We start from the raw sequence: 15,604 nt of genomic DNA on the forward strand, positions 1-15,604 counted from the left end.
CACTAAAGGGATAAGTTAGAAAGAATATGATCATATCCAATATAGCCTGGATTATGAGTGAAATTCATTCCTGTCCAAGAATTTGCAAAAGTAGTGTACTTAGAGACCTCTGAATGAAACAGTTTGGGTGAGTGTGTTTGACGCTTCAGTGAGACACAAGATAATCCACATCAACAAGACACGAGAATTCACACCAACACAAATATCTAATATTGCTTCACCAAGACCTGATAAACTGCAAAAATCAATTGATTGGACAGTCAGAACTAACACCCCAGTGGCAAATGACAGGAAGGCCCATTTAATGTCCCCCAAAACTACTAACCAATCAAAAATATGAGATATTTACAGTTTGACGATGTAGTAGAATTGTCTAAGGAGGAAAAGCCTCAAATAAACGTTGGGACACTCCGTTGTTAATATGGTAATTAACTTGAGGGAGGCCAACACATTCACCACCAGCTGAAAAACCTCCTGCTTATACTTTTACTAACTCTTCAAAACAGCTGTTAGATTTAAATGTGAAAAAAAGACATCTTTCACGTCACCCAGTAGTCTGCTGAATCTCTAACCACTAACCACGGCCCAACTTTCGCCAAGGTTTCGACTCCTGCATCAGGGTCCACGGTGTACAAAAACTGGGATCTGAAAACAGGACAAAATCAGTTACATTGTACTTAATTCATAGTATAACCGCACGTATTCTATCCCCTCATGCATCCTCTTACTTTCAATGCTGGATATCCTTCCATTCATCGTATCTGACACATAATAATGGCGCGGATTTAAAAGATTCCACCACCTTCCACTTTTAAGGACTCTATAATGAACCTACAGGGAGAAGGACATAAGAAGTGTGGCACTTGCAGTGTTTGTGACAATATGTTAGAGGCAACAGAATTTATTGACCCACAATCAGGGAAGAGTTATAAACTCCATCACACGACCTCTTGCAATTCTGATTGGGTGGTGTATGCGATCATCTGCTCGTGTAGGAAGGTATATGTGGGGCAAACCTCACGGAAATTGTCAACAAGGCTCATAGAACATAGGAGCAACATCAATACCAACAAGACTACAGCACCACTTGCACCACATTGCGACACTACTAAACATACTTTTGGATCTTTAAGATGTATAGTTTTGCAGCAGATGCGGTGGAACACCATGGGAGGTGATAAGAAACTGGCACTGCTACAAGAACAGAAGTGGATTCATCGTCTTAAAATGATCCAGCTAAATGGATTAAATATTAGGATCGAATGGCATCAATTCTTCTAAGATACATAGAGCGGCATAATCGACCAGAAACGCCTATCTCCATGGGCGTTTATCTCCGAGAACGGGTCCATGAAGGGGCGGAGTGAACCGTATTTTAAAAACAAATAGACGCCCATGTGTTATTCGCCAAGGTGTGAGCTGGGCGTTTTTGCTTTTCAGCGATAATGGAAAATGAAATCGCCCAGCTCAAAAACGAATAAATCCAAGGCATTTGTTCGTGGGAGGGGCCAGGATTCATAGTGCACTGGTCCCCCTCACATGCCAGGACACCAACCGGGCACCCTAGGGGGCACTTTTACAAAAACAAAAAAAAAGGTAAAAGAGCTCCCAGGTGCATAGCACCCTTCCCTTGGGTGTTGAGCCCCCCAAATCCCCCTCAAAACCTACTGCCCACAAGTCTACACCATTATTATAGCCCTAAGAGGTGAAGGGGGGCACCTACATGTGGGTACAGTGAGTTTGGGGGGGTTGGACGACTAAGCATTAAGCAGCACAATTGTAACAGGTAGGGGGGGGATGGGCCTGGGTCCACCTGCCTGACGTCCACTGCACCCCCTAACAACTGCTCCAGGGACCTGCATACTGCTGCTTGGGAGGAGGGTATGACATTTGAGGGTGAAAGTAAAAAGTTGTGAAACATCATTTTTTTGTGGTGGGAGGGGGTTAGTGACCACTGGGGGAGTCAGGGGAGGTCATCCCCGACTCCCTCTGGGGGTCATCTGGTCATTTAGGGCACTTTTTGGGGCCTTATTCGTGAAAAAACAGGGTCCAGGAAAAGTGCCCTAAATTCTAGCTACAAACGTATCCATTATCGGCGAAAGGCGCCCATCTCTGTTCGGGTGATAACCACGCCCCAGTTCCGCCTTCACCACGCCTCCGACACGCCCCGTTAACTTTGTCCGCATCCGCGACGGAGTGCAGTTGAAAGCGTCCAAAGTTCGGCTTTCGATTATACCGCTTTATTTGTTTTTGTGAGAAAAACGCTCATCTCCCGATTTAGGTCGGAACTTGGGCGTTTTTCTCGTTCGATTATAAGCAGGATAGTGAGGGTAGTGGGCGGTCTCAAATAGGCACGTCGAGTAAGGGAAGGAGCGAGGACTAGGGCGTGTGACGTCAGAAATCTTTTAAATCCGCGCCATTTTTATGTGTCAGATACGATGAATGGACAATTGCAAGCCCCATCGGTCCAACATTTAGTATCAGCACAACATGATCTTAGTGATTTAAGATTTTTAAAGTTTATTAAGGGCTTACTATCCCACCCTTCATGGATTATATCTAGGCAGCTCACAGACTAAAAAGAAATATAGAGGAGAAAGAGATGGGGGAGACAAAACATGATTAAAGTGAGGGGGGGTGTAGAACTACAATGATTATAGGACAGAGGAGGAAATTACAAAAAAAGGGATGGAGTTGTTCAGAACCACCTTTGGGAGAGGAGGAATCAAGTATATGCATCTTGGAAAAGGAAAGTTTTCAGGTCAGTTTTAAAATTCTTGAGGGATTTTTGTTCACGGAGAGGTTGTGGTAATTTGTTGCATTAGAGGAGTTGGAGAGGAGAACTTTAAACATTTCTACTTGATTTACTGATATAATATGTGAAAGATTTGTCATGGTAACTAATTAGGAATGCCTTCTCCATTTCTGAAGTAAAGAGGTTGCCATACTGTGGTGCCATTCTGGTGCCCACAGCGGTTCCCATATTTTATAAATAGATGTCATTATTGAAGCTGAAGTAGCTGTGGGTGACAATGAATTCAATTAGTTTTACAACAGTTTCTGCTGTGTGTTCATAATCTAGAGAAGTTAAGGTCAGTTTTCAAACAGGACATCCAGTGATATCTGCTAATTTGCCTGAAATATGCATATAGATTATACACACAGCACTGCTGAAAATGTGCCTAAAGGCCAATCCTCTAACGGGTGCCAATTCTATGCGTAAATGTCAAGATAATATGAGTTCCAGCCAGCCAATTGACTGGGTGCTGCTCCGTAAAGGCTCACGTAAGTGGCAACCTATTTATTGATTGATTGATTGATTGCAAGGGGGCAGAACTTGACTGGATGACTTTGAACATATATTTTTTATATACAGCCAGAGTTATCCATTCCAAACTTGGGGTAGTGTTTGGTGTGTTCTTCGGAGACAATAGTTATTCTTTATTTACACTTACTACTGCTTTAGTTGTTCTGTCTGTTTGCCTGTCCTATTTAGATTATGAGCTCTTTGAGCAGGGACTGTCTTTTCATATATGGTGTACAGTGCTGCGTATGCCTTGTAGCGCTATAGAAGTGATAAGTAGTAGTACTGCTTTAGCTGATGCACAGAACAAAGCGGTTTACATACTAATAGAAAAAAAAACAAGTCAAGAAAAGGAACTCAAATTTTGTATACAACAGATGGGGGGGGGGGGGGGGGGGGGGGGGGGGGGGGGGGGGGGGGGGGGGGGGGGGACAACACACATATACCAAACAAACCAAGGCAGAAACGATGGGGACAAATCGGAGAAGAAAGGTAAAAAGGGAAAGGTCTTGAAGTCACCAGAACTCTACCTTAATTACTAACCAAAGGTTTGCCTGAACACCAAGTTTTAATGGCTGTTTTAAATTTTGGAAGGGATAGTTCACCACGAATATCTAAAGATAGATTGTCCCAGGTCACAGGGGCTAAAAAGAAAAAGCACTGCTCTGAGTTTTCTCTCATGTTTAGCAAACATAGGACTGGGAAGAACCATACGGTGATCATTGATAGAGCGAAGCTATCATGTGGAGGAATAAGGTATTGTTAAAGAAGACAAGTATAATGGTGATCCCAGGTGAAAGGCTTTGAAAGCAAGCAGAAGAATTCGATAGGGCACTGGTAGATGGTCCTTAAGAAGAGGTGAAACAGAGTTGTATCTTTTAACATGGCAAATGAGATGTTTTGCTGTAATTTGAGTAGATAATACTCAAAATCCAACCAGTGAAGAAATGACATTACAAGGAGAAATAAAGATCTCATACAACTGTGGCAAACAATAAAAAATACCGCTTTTTTAAGCGATTTTTCTGCCCACAGTACACTGGTTGGGTTTTGAGCTTTTTCAGCGTTGCCTGCGTGAGTCCAGAAAAAGCAATATTACAGTAATGCAGCTTGGGAAATCAGTAAAGAAAGGACTAAGCCATGAAAAGAATCGTGGCCCAAAACTTTCTGCACATGGCACATCTGTCTTATGCGTGTCAGTGGTGATATACATCTTAGTTATCCACACAAAGGTAGCAATTCATGATGCACGTATAGCCATTTCTAAAACGGCTTTGGGGTGCATCTAAACCATTGTAGAAAAGTAGTGTTAATCCGCTTTGGTGTGCCTGATGGTAAGCGCAGTCACTTACACCATGTCAACGGCAGGCATAAGGGGGTGCACCTAAGTGTGACTTACCACATGAACAATTAATAATCTTGTATAGTTGCCTGTACCATTAGGTGAAACACCCATGACATGTTCATGTTAACATATGGACATGTCATGGGTGTATTTTTTCATGGAGAGGGTGGTGGATGCTTGGAATGCCCTCCCGTGGGAGGTGGTGGAGAGGAAAACGGTAACGGAATTCAAACATGCGTGGGATAAACATAAAGGAATCCTGTTCAGAAGGAAGAGATCCTCAGGAGCTTAGCCTTGAATGGGTGGCAGAGACGGTTGGGAGGCGGGGCTAGTGCTGGGCAGACTTATACGGTCTGTGCCAGGGCTGGTGGTTGGGGGGGCGGGGATAGTGCTGGGTAGACTTATACGGTCTGTGCCAGAGCCAGTGGTGGGAGGCAGGGCTGGTGGTTGGGAGGCGGGGATAGTACTGGGCGGACTTATACGGTCTGTGCCCTGAAAAAGACAGGTACAAATCAAGGTAAGGTATACACAAAAAACTAGCACATATGAGTTTATCTTGTTGGGCAGACTGGATGGACCGTGCAGGTCTTTTTCTGCCGTCATCTACTATGTTACTATGTAACACCCTCTCCTTGAGGTTGCGCAATATGAGGTGCATTTTTTTTACGGAAGAGCGCCTGGCACTTGAGCACTGAACTGCCAGTTAATGATGTAATTTGTATAAATAGCTCCACCTATTCTATTCTTACTGCGCTTAAATAGTGCTGAAATTTAAACACCCTTTGTAGAATTGCCCTTAAATATTCATAACTTGAAATGTCTAACTTGGATATTCTAAGCTAATTCCTGCATTTCAGCAGTACTGCCTGAACCAGGACTTATCCATCCTGTGGCTGCGACCCTGGAGGTGCAGGCCAAGGACGTCTTTCTGGAGGGCCCACCCGGGTTGTGACCCCAAATAGAGTGTGGTCATGATCTATAGTTTAGGATGCTCTGACCTAAACTCATTAGCGCTGCCGAATACGTGTATAATTTGGAACCATCCAAGTTAAACATTTAAGTACATAAGCTTTGCGGTACTGTAGCAAATCAAAGGTGCATCAATGTCCTGTTTCCAACAGTGGCTGATCCAGGTCACAAGTACCTGGCAAGATCCCAAAAGAGTAAAATAGATTTTACACAGCTTATCCTAGAAATAAGCAGTGGATTTTCCCAAATCGATCTTAATAATGGCTTATGGACTTTTAATTTAAGAAATTATCCAAACCTTTTTTAAACCCTGCTAAGCTAACTGCTTTTACCACATTCTGCTGAATTCCAGAGTTAATTACACTGAGTGAAGACATATTTTCTCTGATGTGTTTTAAATGTATCACTTAGTAGCTTCATTGCATGCCCCCTAGTCCAAGTATTTTTCTTTGGAAAGAGTAAACAAGTGATTCACGTCTACACATTCTACTCCTTTCAGTATTTTATAGACTTCTATTATATCTCCCCTCAGCTGTCTGTTCTCCAAGCTGAAGAGCCCTAGCCACTATAGCCTTTCCTCATAGGGAAGTCATCCCACCCCCTTTATAATTTTCGTCGCCCTTCTCTGTACCTTTTCTAATTCCACTATATCTTTTTTTGAGATGCGGTGACCAGAATTGCACACAATATTCGAGGTGTGATTTCACCATGGACCGATACAAAGGCATTATAACGTCCTCATTTGTGTTTTCCATTCCTTTCCCAATAATACTTAACATTCCATTTGCTTTCTTAGCACACTGAGCAGAGGGTTTCAAAGTATCAACGATGACACGTAAATCCTTTTCCTGGGCAGTGGAACCTCGCATCGTTTAGTTATAATTTAGGTTGCTCTTCCCTAAGTGCATCACTTTGCATTTGCTCATGGGAGAAAGTCTATAAATGGTGCTGAAAATTAGGCAGTAATAAAATTCTAAAGTACTGAATTCCGCACGTGAGGACTTAAAGCTGAAACCTGGTGTAAATCCTGGTGTGCAAATTGAGTGTGGATCCCCGCTATTCTGTAACACTGTGCACATCTTTTGTGAACAACCCTGACCTGACCATGTCCCTCCTATGGCCACACCCCCTTTTGAGTTGCTACACAATCCAATATAGACACCCATTGTTCCAGAAGTGTGTAGCCAAATCCGTGCCCAAATCATAATGCCAATTAAGTGCTTGTTAATGCCAGGATTTAAATTTTTGGAGCCCATTAACTAATTATTGTGGGTGCCCATCGGATCCGTGCCCAATTTTGGGCAACTTTTATCGAATCCAGGGGTAAATGTCATCTGATATTTGGCTGCCTAGTCTCCCAGTCCGATAAGGTCCTCTTGCAATTTCTCACAATCTTATGATTTTACAACTCTGTACAATGTCGCGTCATTCACCCCTCAACTCAGGATTGGCTTCAGGATGACCAGCCTGGGAACCAGCATCTGTTGATAAAGCTCCACAGAAAACTGTGATTTACTGATTAAATTCTTGCTACAAGGTAACCAGAGAAAACGTGAAATAGCAGGAACAGACAATAATGCTTGAAGGAGAGAAATTTTGCATTTAAGAAGTAGCCAAATGAGCGACTGAACACTAGAAGAAATCTTGGTCTTCTATGGATGAGTGAGAAGACTTTAAATTCTGTGCCAGCCATTTGGCAGAAGCAAAGGCAGACAGGAGGAAACTACAGAAATGCTAAAATAAAAGAGGGAACAGACTTGGAGGCTCAGCAGTTTTCAAAAGCAGCTTTCATGGGATAAAAAAAAAACCCCATTTAATTTGCATCTGGAAATTGTCTGTCCTGAATGAAGTGAAAAGCACAGGCAAAGGTCCACAGTGTGCCTCTTTTCAGTGCATTTAGGGTCCCTTTTACAAAGGTGCAGTAAAAGCTGGCCATAGCACGCCCTGATGTGGGTCTTTCCCAAGCACTAATCCCCAAATTCTATAAATGGTGCCTTAAGTTGTCATGCTAATTTGACTGCATGGCCAAATTGCATGCACAACTTAATTGATTAACAAGGCAATAAGCACCGATAATTGGTATTTAACATTCAATTAGCAGCACTAATTGGCTTTAATTACAATTTACGCTCACAACTTTCTAGGCATATTTTACAACACTGTGTAAATTCTAATGTACGCAGCTGAAAAGAGGGTGTGGAATGGGTAGGTTGTGGGTGTTTCAAAAAACTATGTGCACTATTATGGAATACCCAAGAAAGCAACAGGGCAGTCCAGCTGCAGAATCCAAGATGGCGACAAAAAAAAAAGCAGAAAAAGACGAAGAACAAAAGTTCCAAAGAAAGTTTAAATCAACCAACAGTGCCTGACACAGGCTGTGTTTTGCCCATTCGTGGGCTGCGTCAGGGGCATTTAATGTTGAAAACTGGATACGTCTCCACATATGCATTGAAACTTGTATGACTGCAATGATATGACAAAAAACGCCACATGATGGCACCGTTAATCCAACAGCATTACTGTGTTTTATTGTCATATAATTATATGTTTCAACACCTGTGTTGAAAGGTATCCAGTTTTCAACATCTGCCCCTGACGCAGCCCATGAATGGGCGAAACACGGCCTGTGTCGGGCACTGTTGGTTGATTTAAACTTTCTTTGGAACCTTTGTTCTTCGTGTTTTTCTGCTTTTTTGTCGCTATTATGGAATACACCTGATCTGCGCCTACCTTAGCGCAGGTATTTGGTTTGGTTTTAGGTGGCCTAAATGGGTGCACCTAAATTTTAGTTGCAAGAACGGCGCATGCAGATATTCTATAAACTACATCTAACTAAGAGTGTGGGTTTTCGGTGCCGATTTTTAAAATGTGCCATTTATAGAATTTGACCCTAAGGCCATTTTTACCACACCCATAAAATGGACACTTTTCTATTTTTTCTATTAATGGCCATGTGGTGATGTTGACAGTGCAGAATACAGCTGCCAGATTGGTTTACTCTGTGGGAAAATATGAGCATGTAACCTTTGTATCGCTCCATGGTGCGACCGAAGCTCAAATATCGTGTGCAATTCTAGTCACTGCATCTAAAAAAAAAAGATAGTGGAATTAGAAAAGGTACAGAGAAGGGCGACAAAAATGGTAAAGGGCTCTTCAACTTGGAGAAAAGATGGCTGAGGGGAGATATGATAGAGGTCTATAAAATAATGAGTGGAGTGGATCGGTTAGACGTGAATCACTTGTTTACTCTTTCCAAAGATACTAGGACTAAGGGGCATGCAATGAAGCTACAAAGTAGTAAATGTAAAACGAATCGGAGAAAATATTTCTTCACTCAACGTGTAATTAAACTGATGTAGTAAAAGCAGTTAGCTTAGCGGGGTTTAAAAAAAGATTTGGATAGCTTCCTAAAGAAAAAAAGTCCATAAGTCCATTTTTAAAATGACTTGGGGAAAATCCACTGCTTATTTCTAGGATAAGCAGCATAAAATGTATTGTACTGTTTTGGGATCTTGCCAGGTACTTATGACCTGAATTGGCCACTGTTGGAAACAGGATGCTGGGCTTGATGGACCTTCAGTCTGTCCTAGTATGGCAATGCTTATGTATTTATGGAACCACTCTTTTGATTAAAGCCAGTTTATGTTAGATTCATGTTTAAACTCTGCACAGTGTTAAAGATACTTCATGGCTTAGTACCATATTACATGTGCTGTCTTATTAACCGTCCTACTATGGAAATACTCTTAACAATTATTAGATCCTCTTGTATTGCATTTTCCCTCTTCTAATGGAGTTTGCTATCTGACAATTTTTAAATTGTCTTTTCTGTATCCGTCTGCTAGTTTTTGGAACTATCTCCCGAGAAAGATACCTGTCGGACTACTTGAATTTTGGGAAGCACTTGAAAACCTGTTGTTTTTTTTTTTTCAAAAATACTTAAATTACTCCCCTGTTTACTAAGCTGCACACTAATGCCAACACATCCTGTTCTCTTTGAATGGGCTGTGTCGGCACTGCTGCACAGCTTGGTAAACAGGAGGGTTAGTTTTTTAACATTGTAATTTTTGGGGTCTTTTTAATATGTAAAATCTCACAGGGCTATTCCCAGTTTTCTTTGTTTTGTAATCCGTGGTGAGCTGCCCAGGTTTTCGCAGAATATAAGCATTTTATGTCATTAGCATGAGGTTATTTTTACAAGTTACCATGTGAGCACTTAACATCCCCCATTTTAAAGATGGTAAGGGCTCCCGCATTATTCCTGCACTAACTAGTTACAGTGCGGTAATGTAGCACAGGAATGCTCACTCTCCGCCCCGACACGCTCCCTCAGAAAAAATTTTAAATATCTTTTTTAGCACGTACACATTTTGGAGTTAGCACAGGATGTCTGAGCATGCCCCACAGTACTCCATTTTAAGAGCCCCTTAGAGAACCCAGTGTCCAAGGTTGTGTTTAGGTTAGGAGATGAAAACACACGTGAAAATTACGTTTCCAAATTTCTGTATTTGCTTTTCAGTCACACTTTTACCTGCTTCAAAAGAAGGCACGACTATTATGCACACTTGGTATTCAGAAATCTAGCAGAGTAAGACCAAAAATAAACTGAAATGTGTGTCAGTTTTTAATGTAAATATCACATATGTGTGTAGGTCTATCCTGTGTCCACAGTTTTATGTACCTGTGAGTACTGATTTTTATTATGGTTGTTGTAGACATCTGAAATTTTATTCCCCTGAAGTAGGTATGTGCCAAAACATGGCCTTGTCAGATTTGTATGTTGTTTTGTTTTAACTGAAATATGTATTATAGTTTTTCTGGTTGTCTTGGTTGGTTGTGAGACTTTGCTTCTCTTTGGGGCCTTTTTACAAAGCAGCGATAAGCCCAGTGGGCTTGCTGTGCGCTACTCTGGAGCTAACGCTGGCCCAACGCGGGCGCTGGCAGTAGTTCATTGCCTGTGCTAGGGAAATAGAGCCTTATTTTTTAGCGCAGTGCTAACCCGGTGGTAATCGGGCATCACCGCATGCTACCTGGCTACCGCTGGGTTAGCGCAGGAGCCCTTACCACTACCTTAATGAGTGTCATTAAGTGCTTCCCCCCACATTGCCACATGGTAAGTGAAATCTTACTGCATGGCCATGTCTTTTTTTCGGCCTTTTTACCCACTGTGGTAAAAGGGGCCTTAGCGTGCAGCAAAAACAATTTTACCACAGCTTAGTAGAAGGGACTCCTTTTGTGTTGTAGTTTAGAAAGAACGTGTGTGTTCACGTCGATACAAACTCTTTATTACCCCCGTCAAATGTGTCAACTGGCTCATACTGTTAACAGCAGGAACAGTGTAAAGTCTTTCTTCCTCGCTGAGCCAAAATAAGGGTGATATGATAGAGCCGATGCCCATAGGAATGCTAATCAGCAGTTATTAGATAGCTTGTGAGCTTCTGATCCATGTAATTTCCAAGCGTATTTACTGTAGGGTAATTGGTGTTCTCAAGTACTTGTTGCATGTTTGTGTGTGGTTTGTATTGTGTATAAAGAAATTTTAAAAATACATCAGCCACCTGTTCTGTATTTTGTTGAACTTATATGTCATTATGATTTTTTATATTGTAAACTGGTTCAGTCGCTATAGTGGGGAAGCGGTATATCAAGTCCGAATAAACTGTAAACGACCCACTATGTTAAGTAAATAACCATTTCCTTTTAAATAATGTTCAAGAAAACAGAGCCACACCTCACTGGTCAGTTCTTTCTTCTCTTCCCAGTGCAACACAATTCTCTTACACATTGGATATAATCTTTTATGAGAGGTTCCCAGCCTGTCCATGTCATGTCTGCATCCCAAAAGTAAGATCACTGGATCTAACAGCATTATATAATGTACTGAGAACTGACAATGCCCTTTCTGAAAACTACAATCCAAAAACACATAGTATTCAATTCCAATAGAAAAGTATCACTACAACTAATATTATGGAATAAACAGAGACTTTTAAATACTTTTATATTATTAGGAGAAAAGGACCTCATATGGCCAAATGCTTAGACCTCAACAGCCAAACAGCTTCCAACAAGTCAGCTTTTAGGCCCTTTTGTAATTATGGTTTGGTAAGTTTGGTGCTCATTCGTCCTTGTCAGTCTCCATGGAATACGCCACTGTTGCCAGTTCAGAAGCCAGGGACTGAGGACTACCGGCCAGTCCAAGATTTACGGGTGGTTAACAAATCCACTATTTCATTACACCCTGTAGTGCCTAATCCATATGTCCTGCTAGGATTGATACCTTCTGGAGCTACCCATTTCACGACACTAGATCTAAAAGATGCCTTCTTTTGTATTCGGGTGGCCCCCGCCAGTCAATTGCTTTTTGCCTTTCAATGGGAAAACCCAGTAACAGGAAGGAAGCTTCAGTATACATGGACCCGCCTGCCACAGGGGTTCAAGAATTCCCCCACTATTTTGGGACAGCCCTAGGGCAAGACCTTAAGACTTTTAAATCTGAGCCTTCCAGGCGAGTTTTACTCCAGTATGTAGATGACCTCCTGATTGCAGCAGTGACTCAGGAAGAGTGTTTTGAGGCTACCAGAGAATTGCTGGAGTTACTCTTGGATGCAGGCTATAAGGTCTCACGCTCAAAGGCCCAACTTTGTCAGTCAGAAGTGAAGTATCTGGGCTTCTGTATTTCCCAGGGAAGTCGGAGACTGGATGTCAGTAGGAAGCAAGCAGTTGCTGCAATTCCCCAACCCAAGTCCAGAAGAGAAGTTAGGGAATTTCTGGGAGCAGCCGGATTCTGCAGAATTTGGATTCCAAATTTTGCATTGATGGCGAAACCTCTTTACCAAGCCACAAAGGGGGGTGAAAAGGAACCGTTTGAATGGGGACCTACAGCTCAACAATCCTTCATTGCCATAAAGAAAGCCCTACTCCAAGCCCCTGCGTTAGGCCTTCCTGATGTGGAGAAACCTTTCTCACTGTATGTCCATGAGCGACAGGGGGTTGCTCTGGGTGTGCTGACCCAGATGATGGGATCCTGGCAGAGGCCTGTTGCATACCTGTCTAAACAGCTGGATGGAGTGGCTAAAGGATGGCCAGCCTGCATGAGGGCCATTGCAGCAACAGCCTTACTGGTCCAGGAAGCTGATAAGCTGACCTTGGGGCAAGAACTGGTTGTTAAAGTCCCCCACGCAGTTCTTACCCTCATGGAGTATAAGGGCAACCACTGGTTTACAAATAACCGCATGGTTAAGTACCAAGCTAGCTTGTGTGAGAATCCACGGATACACCTGGAAACAGTGGCTACATTCAATCCCGCCACTCTTTTGCCAGCATCTGAGGGACCTCCGGATCATGACTGTATCCAAACCATGGATGAAGTGTACTCCAGTCGACCAGATCTTAAAGATGTTCCGTGGAGGGACCCAGATGTAATTTATTTCACAGATGGAAGCAGTTATGTGGAGAACTCCAAGCGATTGGCAGGCTATGCTGTGGTGACAGAAGACAAGGTGATAGAAGCAAGAGCCCTGCCCCAAGGAACTTCAGCCCAGAAAGCAGAACTTGTGGCCCTCATACGAGCTCTGGAGCTAGCAGCAGGACTGGTAACCAACATTTATACTGATTCCAAGTATGCCTTCACAACTCTACATGCTCATGGAGCTTTGTATAAGGAAAAGGGACTCATAAATGCTGCAGGCCAACCTGTTAAGTATGGACCTGAAATACTTCAGCTGCTAGAGGCTGTGTGGGCCCCTAAGAAGGTAGCTGTTATTCACTGCAGGGGACACCAAAGAATAGATACTCCAGTGGCCCGAGGGAACCGCCATGCTGATCGGGTGGCCAAGGAAGCTGCTCGAGGACCCCCAGCAAGTACTGTGACTCCCCTGTTCCAGATTCGATTGCAAGAATGGACGCCTATGTACACCCAAATGGAAGAGAAATGGGCTCAAGAGGAAGGTGCGGTAAGGAGACCTGATGGCTGGTTACATCTCCCTGATACCAGAGTTCTGGTGCCACGCCACCTAGCTTGGCCTGTAGTGTCTCAAGCTCATGACCTATCGCACTTAGGGAAAACAGCACTAGCCCGCCTACTCAGTCGAGTAGTGGTGCTGGAAGGATTGGATAGTCTGGTTGCCACTGTCTCAGCCCGATGTACTCTCTGTGCCCAGAATAATGCTCGTCAGGGACCCCGTATTCCACCAGGAGTTCAGTCTAGGGGACTAACACCCTTTGAGTCTCTAGTTATAGACTTCACAGAAATGCCCAGGAGCGGTAGGCTCCGATACCTCTTGGTCATGGTCTGTACCTTTTCTGGGTGGGTGGAAGCATATCCTACAGTTACTGAGAAAGCCACAGAAGTAGCTCGAGCCCTCCTTAGGGATGTCATCCCCAGGTATGGACTGCCCCTTGCCATAGGTTCAGATAATGGGCCCGCCTTTGTTGAAGCTACACTTCAGGCCCTGTCCCGCGCATTGCGCATTACCTGGAAATTGCATTGTGCCTATCGTCCCCAGAGTTCAGGGCAGGTTGAGCGGGCAAACAGAACCTTGAAAAATAGCCTAGCAAAGATTTGTCAGGAAACCCAACTGAAATGGCCACAGGCACTGCCACTAGCTCTCTTCCGCCTCCGATGCACCCCAACTAAAGGAACAGCCCTCTCTCCCTTTGAAATTGTGTATGGGAAGCCCCCAGCCATTTTGCAGGGAATTAAGGGAGACATAGGGATTTTAGGGTCTGCCCAGGTACAGGAGCAGGTAGCCCTCTTGGGCAAGATAATTTCTGAACTTCAGTCTTATGTGAGAGAAATAAACCCTGTCCCCTTCCAGGCTCAGGTACATTCCTTCCTGCCAGGGGATAGAGTTTGGGTGAAAGACTGGAGGCTCCAGCCTTTGGGGCCCCGATGGAAAGGACCTTTTACTGTTTTGCTTTCTACCCCTGCAGCTGTGAAGGTCGCAGGGATTACTCCATGGGTCCATTGGTCTCGAATTAAGTCTGCTGACCAGACTGAGCCCAGCACGGATCAGACGGAGCCTAGACAGTGGAGAGCAGAAAGAGATCCAGCGGAGCCATTGAAGTTGCGCCTGACCCGAATCAAAGAATCTACTAGCTGAAAAGAAGGGTCAACTGCATACTGCAGGAGCTGCTGAACTTCGGCTTCACACTGAGACTCTTTCTGTCCAGATTCTGGCTTTCTTGGAATTTGAGAGCTTGATCCTTGTCAGTTGAGGGTCTATCCCAACTGGTATAAGAACTCAAAGACTGAGAACATTATATGAGAGTAATCTGTGATTAGCACAGACTGTTGAAATATTATTGCTTAATTAGTTTGCTGTATTTGTTTTAGATTAGGAAGAAAGAAAATGTTAGTAGTTTGGATGCTTTTGTTGTTTTCTACTCCTTGCCTCCTTGTTCCTAAAATCCCAACTCGCTCCAACCTTTGGTTACACTCTGTCCAGGAACTAATTAGCCAGGCAAAGATTACTTCCCCTTGTATTGTGTGTTCCCGATTTTCTCCTTATACTACAGATGTCCCAGCTGTTCCTGTCCCTGTGCAGCTCCCAGCTCTTATACCTCCCTACTTTTCGAGTTCAGGCCCTTGGAGCCAGGATTATACTTGGTGGTCCTTTTATAATGCTACTTCCCCCTCTGACTCTTCTCTAAGGCCGGTTTTTACGTCTCCCTATCCAGCTTCTGGAGTGTTTTGTTTAACAAGAGACATCTCAACTGTTCTTCCCATTCCCTGTAACTATACTAATGTTCTCCCAGAGAAGGAGGAACCTGTGTGGGTAGTTTCTCCAGGTACTCCTATGTGCCCTACTACCATACCTGCAGATTATGACCAAGGTGATTATCTGGCTCCTAACTATACTACTGAGAAGACTATAGTGTCCCATCCTATTTTCTACTTTCATAAGTCCCCGGGGTATGAAGGGGTTGCATCATATGAGCGGTCTGTCACAATTGGGGATTGGCACCTATGGTGTACAAAGTCT

General features: G+C 43.4%; 1 pseudogene; it reads right to left on the reverse strand.

Annotated features, from left to right (window-relative positions):
- Positions 1-15,604, reverse strand: part of LOC115465113 — a 500,577-nt pseudogene that overhangs the window by 229,032 nt on the left and 255,941 nt on the right.

Source organism: Microcaecilia unicolor, chromosome 1 (genome assembly GCF_901765095.1).
Source record: "Microcaecilia unicolor chromosome 1, aMicUni1.1, whole genome shotgun sequence".
Lineage (NCBI taxonomy): Eukaryota > Metazoa > Chordata > Amphibia > Gymnophiona > Siphonopidae > Microcaecilia > Microcaecilia unicolor.